At 37.4% G+C, this 13,437-nt stretch overlaps 1 long non-coding RNA gene across 1 annotated transcript; it reads left to right on the forward strand.

Moving 5' to 3' along the window:
• The first annotated feature begins 3,393 nt into the window (after positions 1-3,393).
• Positions 3,394-12,679, forward strand: LOC121494288. Its single transcript, XR_005988782.1, has 3 exons — positions 3,394-3,545; positions 9,845-9,962; positions 10,958-12,679. It is a non-coding gene; the product is annotated as an uncharacterized LOC121494288 (long non-coding RNA).
• The last annotated feature ends 758 nt before the right edge of the window (positions 12,680-13,437 follow it).

Raw genomic sequence — 13,437 nt, forward strand, 5'->3', positions numbered from 1 at the left:
TGCCACTGATTTCTGGGCATTGATTTTGTATCCTGCCACACTGCCGAACTGCTGTATGAGTTTTAGCAATCCTGGGGTGGGGTCTTTGGGTTTTCTAGGTACAGTACCATGTCATCTGCAAAGAGGGAGAGTATGACTTCTTTTTGGCCAATTTGAATGCCTTTTATTTCTTTTTGTGCCTGATTGCTGAGGCTAGAGCTTCTAGTACTATGTTGAATAGCAGTGGTGAGAGTGGACATCCCTGTCTTGTTCCTGATCTTAGGGGAAAGGCTCCCAGTGCTTCCCCATTGAGAATGATATTTGCTGTGGGCTTTTTGTAGATGGCTTTTAGGATGCTGAGGAATGTTCCCTCTATCCCTACACTCTGAAGAGTTTTGATCAGGAATGGATGCTGTATTTTGTCAAATGCTTTCTCTGCATCTATTGAGAGGATCATATTGTTCTTGTTTTTCTTCTTGTTGATATGATCTATCACATAGGTTGCTTTACGAGTGTTGAACCAGCCTTGCACCCTGGGGATAAATCCCACTTGGTCATGGTGAATAATCTTAATGTACTGTTGGATCCTATTGGCTAGTATCTTGTTGAGAATTTTTGCATCCATGTTCATCAGGGATATTGGTCTATAATTCCCCTTTTTGGTGGGGTCTTTGCCTGGTTTTGGAATTAAGGTGATGCTGGCCTCATAGAACGAGTTTGGAAGTATTCCATCCCTTTCTATCTTTCGGAACAGCTTTAGTAGAATAAGTATTGTTTCTTCTTTAAATGTTTGATAGAATTCCCCTGGGAAGTCATCTGCCCTGGACTTTTGTGTCTTGGGAGGTTTTTGATGACTTTTAATTTCCTCCCTGTTATTGGCCTGTTCAGGTATCTATTTCTTCCTGTTCTAGTTTTGGTAGTTTGTGGTTTTCCAGAAATGCATCCATTTCTTCTAGACTGCCTAATTTATTGGCATATAGCTGCTCATAATATGTTTTTAAAATCGTTTGTATTTCCTTAGTGTTGGTTGTGATCTCTCCTTTTTCATTCGTGATTTTATTAATTTGAGTCTTTTCTCTTTTGTTTTTAATAAGGCTGGCTAATGGTTTATCTATCTTATTAATTCTTTCAAAGAACCAACTCCTGGTTTTGTTGATGTGTTCCACAGTTCTTCTGGTCTCTTTTTCATTGAGTTCTGCTCAAATGTCTATAACTCTCTTCTTCTGCTGGGTGTAGGTTTTATTTGCTGTTCTTTGTCCAGTTCCTTTAGGTGCAAGGTTAGCTTGTGTTTTTGAGTTCTTTCCAGTTTTTTGAGGGATGCTTGTATTGTGAAGTACTTCCTTCTCAGGACTGCTTTTGCTGTCTCCCAAAGATTTTGAATGGTTGTATCTTCATTCTCATTGGTTTCCATGAATCCTTTTAATTCTTGTCTAATTTCCTGGTTAGCCCTTTCATCTTTTAGCATGTGTTTGAACTTCTTCCAATTTTCTTCTTGTGATTTAGGTCTAGTTTCAAAGCATTATGGTCTGAAAATATGCAGGTGACAATCCTAGTCTTTTGGTATTGGTTAAGACCTGATTTATGACCCAGTATGTGGTCTATTCTGGAGAAAGTTCCATGTGCACTTGAGAAGAATGTGTATTCAGTTGCGTTTGGATGTAAAGTTCTGTAAATACCTGTGAAATCCATCTGGTCCAGTGTATCATTTAAAGCTCTTGTTTCTTTGGAGATGTTTTGCTTAGCTAATCTGTCATTTGCAGAAAGTGTTGTGTTGAAGTCTCCCACTATTAGAGTATTATCTAAATATGTCTTAACTTTGGTTATTAATTGATTGATATACTTGGCAGCTCCCACATTAGGGTATTTCCTCTTATACTTTAAAAATATTACTCCATTATCTTCTTTCTTCTAGCATTACTAGTGAAAAGTTCAGAGTTACATTTTTTTCCTTTGTAGGTACTCCTTAAAATTATATGGTATTCTGTCTTTGTTTTGATATTTGTAAATTTCTCTACAATGTTCCTATGTTTGGATTTTTTTCTTTATATTTTTTCTTGATGCTCTATGAACTATTTTATCTGAAACTTTTTTAATACTGGGAAAATTATTTCCATTATTTCTTCAAATATTTTCTTTCCTTAATTTTTATTTTTTTCCTTCTGAAACTGCCATTAGGTCTTCTATTCCTATCCTTCATATCTCTTTAGACTTTTTATATTTTTAAACTCTACTATTTTCTGATGACTCTGAAGGATGTCCCAATGTGATTTTCCATTTCAACTAAATTTGTCTTTGATGCATCCATCAGTTTATTCATCTTATATATTAGGTTCCATATTTCAAATAATTTTCCATATCTAATACTTCCACATGGTTATTTTTTTATTCTAGTTGTGTTTCATATTGCTAATATCTTTCCTTATCTCATTAAATTTAGGATGTTTATTTTAATTCATTGATTTAAGCACTAGTCTGAATAGTTATGATGGAGAAACAAAAATTTTCCTAAACTCAGTGGTTTAACTCATGCAAAGTCCACTATACATCCATGTAATCCTTCAGGGCAACACATGTAATATCCTAGGAGTTCAGATAGTTGCAGTTTCTGCATTCGTATTTTCAAGCCATCTTGAACATGCAACATCTATTTGGCCAACACAGCAGGATAAAAAGCTCTGGAGAATCTTGTATTGGTAATTAAAAGCTTCAGCCAGAAACAATAAATCATAACTTTGATTAATTAAAAAGTGAAGTCACATGGTCCTACTTAACTGGAAACATGGAAAAGTGTAACCCTCTTACCTGCCTGGAAAGAATAATATGATATGGATGATGATGATTTCCTAATAGAAACAACAGCAATACACACAGAGAAATATAAAGAGCAGAGGGTTAAGTGTGCAGTTGAGTCCAAATGCCGAATGCTGAATTGCTAAAATAGAGAAGCGTCACTGGAATTTATTCTAAAATGAAGCTTTCACAGTGTTTTTCAGTTCCTCTAATAGCAGTTTATCACAACATAGGCTGACAGATCACACCATATTTTTAATATTAACTCATCCACAGCTTCGGACTCAGGTGCTGCAAAAAAAAAGCCCAAAGTCCATGGACGTTGTAAACAGAGTTAGTGAACATTATAAATCACTAGGTATCTCTGTTCTAGTACTTCTGCTTCATGTTACATATACTGTTCTGTTTATTAATTTTCTTTAGAGGTAGCTGAACTGAGGTGTAAAGGAAGAATCACCATGGTAATGGATGTGTCAACTTGGTAGGCCATGATGCCCAGATATTTGGTCAAATATTATTCTGGACATTTCTGTGAAGATAATTTTTTAGATGAAATTAACATTTAAATCAGTAGACTTTGACTAAAGTAGAAAACAATCTGAGTGAACTTCATCCAAACAGTTGAAGTTCTTATTACAAAAAGACTGACCTCTCTGTGGGAAGATAGAATTTTGCCAGCAGACCCTCTTTGGACTAGAACTACAATACCAGCTCTTCCCCGGGTCTTCCTTGAAGGCTACTCTGCAGATTATGGATTTGCCAACCTCCACTATCAAGTGAGCCACTTCCTTAAAACAAATGTCTATCTATATATATCTATAACCATATGTATTTCCTATAGGTTTTGTTTTTCTGGAGAACCTTATTAAACTATAATGCTTGAGAGTCATGGACTCTCACTAGCAAATGGTTGTATATTTTTGTACATATACAAAAGCAAGATACTTACATGCAATTAATTAAAATGGCTGTATCTTTCCACTCCATTTCTGTTCCAATATATATGATTTGCAATAACTTTTGAGTGTGGTTATTACTAGCTGTACTTGTGTAAAAATAGCTTCTAGGAATAGTATACTGTGCCAATTCATCCTGCATCATCACCTCAAACAGGCCATACTGTAATATGAAAACATTCTACAGTGTCCAGCATTGAGAATATGAAGGAATCCATAAAGCCAGAAAATAATATGTAGAAAATGATTCCAATTATGGGACATGGGAAACTGTTCAGAGGAGAAGTTGTTTCCCATTTATCCCTACTCAAAATGAAAGTTCTCTCCCTGTAGGAATATAATCAAAAATTGAAAATTTACAAAATTTCAAACACAACATAAAATTTTTCCTTTCTGATACAAGTCAGGCAAAATAGGATTGATCAGATGTCCTGTGATCTGTACAAAACAGAAAACTATAGCAGTATTAAAAACACATCAGTGTGTGAAGTTGTATATTTTATGCATTCAGATATCAATAATAAAAACAAAATTTGGCCAGTCATATTATAGGAAAAACTAAAATATCTCTCCTTTTTTTAAACTGCAATTATATTTCTTTGATAATAGAATAGTTGGGGCACCTGGATAGCTCGGTTGGTTAAGCATCCAACTCTTGACCTCAGCTCAGGTCTTGATCTTAGGGTCATGAGTTCAAGTCCCACACTGGTCTCCATATTGAGCATGCAGCCTACTTAAAAAAAAAAAAATTGTTGAAAGACAAAGAGGTGACCAAAAAGAATAAAGCCAAAGAAATATATAGGAAATTTTCCTTTTTCCTTTTTTTTTTCTAAATATTTATTTATTTGAGAGAGAACACAAGCGGGGTGGGGGGGTTGGGGAGAGGAGCAGAGGGAGAGAGAGAAGCAGACTTCCTGCTGAGGAGGGAGTCGGATATGGGACTTGATCTCAGGACCTTGAGGTCATGACCCGAACGAAAATTAAGAGATGGATGCATAACCGACTGAACCATTCATCTGGGTGCCCCAGGAAATAGTTTCTTAAGGATATGTCAGTTGGTAAATAATAAAAGTACTTTTTCTGGATTTAGTGATGTTTGTGATACTTGCCAGTTTCTCAAAATGTGTATTTTATTGTGATTTTTTTTGTCATCCTAACCATTCATTTTCATATCTGATTTTGCATTTGTAATTTTTTTTTCTTTTTTATAAGATAAAGAATTATATAATTTTCAGGCCTCAGAATCCTGGGTTTATCCTTCTCAAAGTTTTATTCTCTGCCAGTCAGATTCCCAGTGTTAAGCCCTGCAGATTCTCCTGCAATCCTTCTGGGGTGAGACCAGAGCAGGGGTCCCACAAAATGAACCACAATGCTGGGGTTGCTTGTTGTCTCCCTAGATTCTCTTTTCCTACTGAAGGAACCAACTGGAGGCTCAGCAGAGACCTCTCCATGTGCTGCTCTGCTGGCTCAGGGGAAGGGCAATGTCCACCTGTGTAGCTGCTCCTCTTAGCCTTCTAATGCAGTTTGCCTTGGCCGCTGTGGTTCAGAGCGTGCTTCAGCCTAACCCCCAGTGTTCTAGGAATCCCTCCGTAGTCTCTTGTTCATAATAGTTGTTAGTTGTTCTTCTTGTGAGGAAGAGCAAAGTTAGGAACAACTATGTTGCCATCTTGATAACCTTATTCTCCAGAGGTCTCGTTCTCATGTCTGATAAACCCATTTGTAGATTTGTCTTGTGGGTTCAGCTGTTCTGTCTCGTTAATGTTTAATGGCACAAGATTAAACACTGATTTAGATCAGTCCAGGTTAGTGGGGGAGGCAGAGATAAGCCCCTAGGGTATAGTATTTCAGGTTCCACAGACTCCTTGGTGACTTTTTGGCTGACCCTCTAGCAGGCAGATATTCTAATCAGTGTCTCCTTAAAGCCTGAGGTGAATCAACAAAGGCAGGTACACTCTATTCCCTAGGCAGTAACCTGAGGGCTTTAGTGGAGAAATAAATGCTGGAGAACAGCTGGTCAGTCTACCTACATTTGAAACTTTCCACCTAAGGAGGATTTTTTGCACTGCTGTAATAATCCACATGCTAGCAACAAAATTGGTGCTCTAAGTTTCATTGAGCTATGGGAGAGAGGCAGGTATCTGTAGAAATGCTTGCAGGTCAGGACTGTAACAAGGCAAATCAAGAAAAAGGCAAGTGAGGCTTAAAAACTCTCTCTTCTTAAACTTCAGCATATATAAGAACTACCAGAACAGCTTATATAACATAGATTGCTGGGTCCTGCCTCAAGTTTCTGATTCAGCAGGTCTGGGATTAGCCAGGAATTTGTATTTTTAATAAATCCTGACGTAATAACAAGGCTACTGGTCTGAGGACTGTATTTGAGAGCCACTGTTGTAACCCATCCTTCCATTTGCTGCCTCTGGCTTTGCTCAGTCCCAGGCTGCTGCTACCCACCTGTCCTGTACAAACCAATTCTCAGATGGCCAGGCCTCAGATGGCCTGGGAGGAGGGCTGGGGAGAGTTAGAGAGTGGGGTTCTCCTTTGATAGTTCCTTAAAATCACACTTTCCTTTTGCTTCTATAATTTCCCCAGGGTTCATTTTTGAGGAGAGAGCCTGAAACCTGTATATTTCACCATTCTGGCAAAACCAGAACCCAAACCTCCTTTAATCTCCTCCTATCTCCTTAGTTTAATATTTACCTAACATCTTGGTGATGAATCGTCCTGGTTTTACCAGATTAAAACAGAGTAATATAGAAAATGCTTTGTTAAACTGACTATTCTTTTTCAATTAAGTAACAACATGAAGCACACCAATACTGCAGAGCTGTCATCTAAAAGCATGTCCAACAATAGATTGCCTCTATTATAGCAAGCTCCCTCTGGAAAACACATTAAAATAAAAGGTCAGCTCGATGAAGAAGGGAGTGGCAAATATCATGAAAAGAAAGCAGAGCAGTGCAAAAACTTTCTAAAATCAGGGATTGTGCACCTAAAGTTATAGTTATATGAATTTTAGACCAAGACTTTTCCAAGTGTTCAATGTTTGCCTTATGTTGGAAATATAAGTCTTTAGGATCTTGATTATGCAGCTGTATTTTAATTATATACATAGAGGTTTTCTAATCTACTGCCATTTAAAGGATATGTATAATAACTTGTAATAAAATAAAGTAATAGTTTATAGTCAATGACTCACTGCAAAGGAGGAAACTAAACATTTTTAAATGAAGGAAAATGATTAATAGAAGAAAAAATTATGTACTAAGTAAACTATTGATCTTTACTTGAATATCACACACATACAAATAAATAATACATTTCTTGTCTATAAGTGTCTGATTTGTACTCTGCTTTCCAGTGGAGTCCTTTGATTGCTCTAATCATGCCAGCTACAGGATGAAGACTAAACTGTAGATTTGTACCCAAACAAAACTAAAGTAAGAAGTGATTTAAAAAAAAAAATGTATGTTTTTTAGAAGTGATTTTAAACTATTGGGAAAAGTTTTATATATATTTATAGAGTTTATGAGCAATTTCTCATGGAATTATTCTCCTGGGACTTTCTCTTTACTTCCTTCACTATATCAACAAAAAGCAATAAAGAACACTGAAAAATCCTGCCCTAGCTGATCAAAAGATCTGAAATCAACAACGGGGCAGATATTTTAAGTAGGCTTTTTCTTTTTAAACTGGAAAGAGTTGAGGATAATTTCACAGCTCCTCAGAGGCAGCTGTTCCAAGAGCCACAAACACAGGGCTCAGTGCCTGAACCTGGCTTTCTTACCCCATGCTATCCTCCAAAGGAAGTGGCCCTATTCTCCCTGAAGAATGGGTATGAAAGATGAATACCAAATTACAGTAATTTATGACTTTTTAACAATTTTCTAGTGGAAGAAAATAATCCGCCTGCATCTGTGGAGTGCAGTGAGGTTAACAATTCAATCACATTTTGAATCTTTGAAGGAGATCTTACTCTGCTGAAACACACACCACACACACAGTCAATATGTGTTGCTTTTGCAGTGTTAGTGTTCATAGTTCCTAAGGAAAGCATTGTTTTAAGCTAGTCCTTTGCTCACTGTGTAAATTATTCCACTTCAGTGATTCAAGGAAAAGTGAGCATGGTATGCTAAATTGCAAATTCCTTACTACAGATTTAGTAAAGTAAAATCTCTCCACTGTGGGATTGACTGCGATAGAACTTTCCTTTGTACATGTCAGAATTGTTCATCAAGGCATTTTGCTTATCAGGATATGCCTTTAAAAAATTTTTTTTAATTTATGATAGTCACACAGAGAGAGAGAGAGACAGAGGCAGAGACACAGGCAGAGGGAGAAGCAGGCTCCATGCACCAGGAGCCCGAAGTGGGATTTGATCCCGGGTCTCCAGGATCGCACCCTGGTCCAAAGGCAGGCGCCAAACCACTGCACCACCCAGGGATCCCAGGAAATGCCTTTTTTTAAACCCAAAAAGCCCAAAGAAAGAGCCTCAAATCCACAGTGAGCAGTTCTCCTTCTGAGGATATCAGTTTTTATTAGGCATATGGCGACATTTCTCAGCCACAAAAAGAGAAAAGATAGCTTTGGAGGTGCAGCAAGGTGTGGGAAGTATGAAGGTACCAGGGACAATCACTGGAATATGTCACTTGTCTTACAACTTTCTGTGCCCACCTTTAATTTGCAGGGCTCTGTGTCCTTGAAGGGTATTACTCTTTGTGGGCTCATTTCAAAGTTTTCTCTGAACATGAATGCTTCGGCTCCCCATGGTGTCATGAAGAAAGACTGAATAGGCTGTACTTTCACCTCTATAGGTGCTAGAAATGACAACAACAAAAACCTCTCTGATGTAAACAGCAAATTGTACAATGCCTGCACTTAAGATGCTACCATTCTCTGAAGTATGGTGTTCTGAATGCTCAAGAACAATTTTCTAACATAAGTAATCTGTTCACTGAGAGAGCAACTATATATATTTTTTACCAAGGCAGGGAATGTGTGAGTGAAAGGGACAGAGCCAGAGTGTGCTTCTCTGCTTCTTCCTCTGGAAAATCTCTAGAGAAAAAACCCTCTGATGAAACTGCAAATCTAAAGAAAAGCAATGACTACTGTTCTATTCCCTCAAGGCAACAAATCCTCGCTAAATTAAGGATTTCTGAATCCATAGCACCTTTATTCAAAGAATTCTCAGTGTCAGATTTTCTAGCATTGTGAGAAATCAATTGGGAGGATAATTTGTGGGAAAAAACAGAATAGAACATAAAAGTTAGTCCCCATCAGCGTGATCTGAGTTATAATCCCACAAAGATCAATGACGTTCTTGAGCTAATTCTTTCTGTTCTCTGAGGATTATCTTCCTTGTCTATGAAATGAGGATTGGCAACATTTTCTCTAAGATCCATTTAAGCTTGACTATGGCACCTACAAAATGTTCCTTTAAAAGTGCCCAAGAGGATCACTGTCATCACACATGATGCCACTATCTTTTCTACCTTTGATTTAAGGTTGAGGCAGTATTTCTGTTAGGAGAGCAGAACCGAGTCATGCTGCCTGTGCTTGGACACCGGTGCTTTCACCTACCAGCTGCATGAACCTAACAGGTTCCCCACCTCAAAAATGGTGAGGAAAAGAATTTACCTGCAAGGGGCGCTTGTGAGGATTAAATGTGCTAATCCAGGTGATGATTTGCAAAGTACCATGATCATGTGAATGATCATACAAAACACTCCAAAAAACTCTTTTTTTAAAAAAAAATAAAATTTTACTCTTAGAAATGTGTTTACTCTTAAGGAGACCAAAGACAGGCCCCGCCATTTTCATATTTGGCTCTCATGTGCTGATCCCTGTGCTTTTAGATCTTCCCAGATCTCAGACCCGTGACCATTTCGGTTTACACGACTGTTAGCAATAAAAATCAATTCTGCTCCATGAAATCTTTTTCTCACAACTACTGCTCTAGATCTTTGTTTCTATCACTTTCACATTGAAATAACATGGAAAGTACTATTGATTTCACCAATTTTGGTAAAACCAGAGAGACCTTTGATTTTATCAGGCATCCTTCATTTTAAAAAGAACTACTATTCATCAAGGTTTTAATCATTCTTTTTTTCCATTAGGTTTCCAAGATTCTGCATATGCTGTCCGTTTTTTTTTTAATTAAGAAGATAAGAAACATTTCTATAAAAATGTTTTTTTTGCCAAGAAGAGGAATAGTACAAAAATGTTGGGGGTCAGGTAAGGGAAAGAAGAAGCCTGTGAGCAAGATGTCTGTCTAATGTGTCTGAGTCTGAGAAGGAGAAATTGGAAGGAGAACTATAGGCACAGAGAAGGGAACAGATTGAGAAACTAATTTTAAGCACAATCAACTAAAGGGAAATAGAAGATTTGAAAAAAAAAAAAATAAGAGAGTGGGCACCAAAAAGAGAAAGTCTGATAAAGAGTAAAGAGAGATTAACAAAAATTATAGCAATTCATGTATATGACAAATTCAGACCACATTTGAATAGAAATGCCAAAAGAAACACCAAAGAAGCACCTGAATGAAAGATTCTCATCACCTACATGAAATGGGGATTCTTTTCCCTACCCTTTATTTTATTTTTGATGTGTATATATTCTCAAATTTCCTTTTCTTTTTAATTCTCAAGTTTCTGAAGCTCATTACCCTCTAGCACTATTTTCTTATTTCTTTTATAATTATTATTAAGGCTAAATAATTCTTTAAAATATAAATACATATTTTGTTCGTAAGTATTTTTCTCTCTTCCATACCAAGAAGGTAGACCACAATTCAAATAATCTATACAAATTATCTAAAGTGGTGCACTAAAAAAATGTGCTTAGACTTAAGAGTCTATTAACATGACACTATGTAGCTCCCCCAAATATTATACCGACTGAACACAAATAAAAATTATGGAAAATAAATACTAACCTATGTAAATTCTCCCCCAGGCTGGCAAGAAACTAAGAAACAGGAGTTTTTTGTGACTCTGAAGCTGGGGAGATCCCAGCTGGCCTGAGGTCACATGGTTCCCCAATCCCTGTGACCCTTCACCCAAGGCCCCTCAATATAATGATTTGATTCCACCTCCCTCCAAAAGAAGTAGGGGTCAAGAATGAAGTGAAAGAGGGCACTTACGGGGATAGGTGAGTGCTCACCAATTGGCTTTCACCGGGAGGTGACTGTTCACCTTGGTGACCCTAAGTTTGTTTTGCTTCTATTACAGGAAGGGTGGACCAAAGATCAATCCTACTCCTACAAGATGGGAAATGAAGAGGAGACCCTATGTGAAGCTGGGACCCGGGAGTGCTATGCCATCAGTGCAAAGGTGAATTGGATATACAAGCACATTGCAGATGAAATCTGCCTGTTTTTATGGAGAAGGAACAGAAGGAAATCCCCCTTGATAATATGAACAACAACAACAAAAAACCCTGACCAGAATGGTTTATAATGCAAGTGCTGAATGAGATATAAGTAATAAACTGTTATTAGTAGCTGTTAATTTTAAAACATCCATTATCTTGCCAAAATAAGGGGAGAGATGTCAAAATTGTCCAGGAGGCAGGAGTTACAGAAAGAAAATGTGTCTTTTTTATTGAAAACTGAAGAGTCTACAAGTTCAGCAGCATGGTATTGCCTGCTTGTATTTGTGTGTGGACAAAACAAAAGGAGACAGGCAGGAAATAAGCATTTCTGGAGGCACCAAAACTAATTTATTTAATAGCTTCACAAAGACAGAGATTGCAGGTTCTTATTCAGGGACCCATTAGAAGCAAGGCTCACTGAAGGGGCAGGCCATTCAATTCTGAGGGGGAAAAATCATCCTTTCATGAGTTCTCCATGGGAGGCATAGCATCTGAATGCCAGAGAGCCTTTATTCTCTTCTAACTTCCCTAAACCTGATACTGAATAGAAGAAAAATGGCCATAGGGATTCACACATTGATACAGCATCTCTGGAGTATCTGCTCTGAAGCTGGCACTCAGAGAAAGCAGCAAAGAAATGAATGAGATATGCTCTGAGCCCAGGAGGAGCTCTGTAGGGGAGGAAGAAGAATAACAGGGAAACTGAAATGCTGCAGAGGTTTGGAAGGGCGAACTGTGGTAGGAAACCAGGGCAGAGCAATTAGCTTTGAGGAAGAGCTGGTTGTTCCTCAGCTGAATCAGAGGAAGGAGGCCTTCAGAACAGAAGTAGAAGAGTTTGTTCAGTGAATAAGAACAGAACGGTATTCCAGGCTTGAGACATGGCATGGGAAAAGGCAAAAGACATTAAAAGGACTTTATGTATTTATGTAAAGTTAAAATGTGTTACAGAGTAAATTACCAGCCAAGTTACAGTGAGAGCAGCCACCATCCCAAACAATGAGCAGCTGTGCATGGGTTGTAGACTCCTCCAGTCTTGTGTGGTTGGGGCCAAGTTTTCCTCTATAGTAATAAGTGAGATTGAACTAATTCAGGGATAACTAATAAATGACTGGGAATTCCTAGATATATCTGCCTGCAGAAATCATATTATCTGTTAATTTGGGAAGATCAGGAGTGGTACTTGGGGTTGCGATGTTGAAGTGTTGAGAAATTAATTTACTGTTATAAAAGGAATCTACTTATATATGTATACAAAATGAGTTTTTTTTTCCTATATAAAGAAATCTGTTAAAAGCCACACACACACAAAAGACATGGCTTTTGTTTTAAATTTTCTTACAATCTAGTTGAGGAACTAAGGAATGCATTACTTACTAATTCATTCAACCAATATTTTTGATGACTTGGTATGTATCAACTAACAGTCTAGGTGCTAAAGACATGATCACTGTGCACATGGCACTTATATTCTACTAGTATCACAAAGAACTTACAAGTCTTGATATAATTAGATGCAGTAGTTACAACAGATATGGTATAAAAGATGTTCTAAACCTGATTTTCATCAAGTAACGTGGAGATTTTTTTTTTTAATATACAGAGCTCTGGACCCCAATCACTAAATATCCTATGCTTTTAAGAAGTCCCCTGGAGAACCTTGATATGCAGTCAGGCTTAAGTGGTTCTCAAACCATCAATGATGAAAGTCCAACTTTTTGTTCATAAAAGAAAATTTTAATCTATGGTAGACCAACATTTTTATAAATACAATAAGAGATATTACCAGAAACATGAAATGCTGCTTGGACAGCCCAGCAATAAAAGTTTGTAATTCTTGGGGAGCCTGGGTGGTGCACTCAGTTAAGCATCTGACTCTTTATTTCTGGTCAGGTCATGATCTCAGCGGTCCATGTCCGCCCTCAGTGAGGAGGGGATCTGCTTGAGATTCTCTTGCTGTCTCCTTTTGCCTCTCCTGCTTGTGTTCTCTCTCTCTCAAATAAATAGATAAATTAAAAAAAAAACAACATTTATAAGTGTTTACCCTCAATTCCTGCACTGTTCTCATTGTGCTAGACAGGTGAGAGTTTGCATGTCAACACCAGAATATTTTGAGAAGCATTGGTTGAAATTATAAATGGTTTTATAGTTCATAAAGTGACTCCAATGTTGTTTTGTGACCCAGAAACATAACATGGAGGGAGAGAGAGAGAGCAGTTGTCACCAAATATATAGTACATGACTATGGAAGGTATTATCTTAGGAACTGCAGAAATTAACCAAATGAATACTCCCTTTTGTCAGACTGGCTTTTTTTTTTTTTTAAGATTTTATTTATTTA

The sequence above is a fragment of the Vulpes lagopus genome, chromosome 7 (assembly GCF_018345385.1).
Source record: "Vulpes lagopus strain Blue_001 chromosome 7, ASM1834538v1, whole genome shotgun sequence".
Classification (NCBI taxonomy): Eukaryota; Metazoa; Chordata; class Mammalia; order Carnivora; family Canidae; genus Vulpes; species Vulpes lagopus.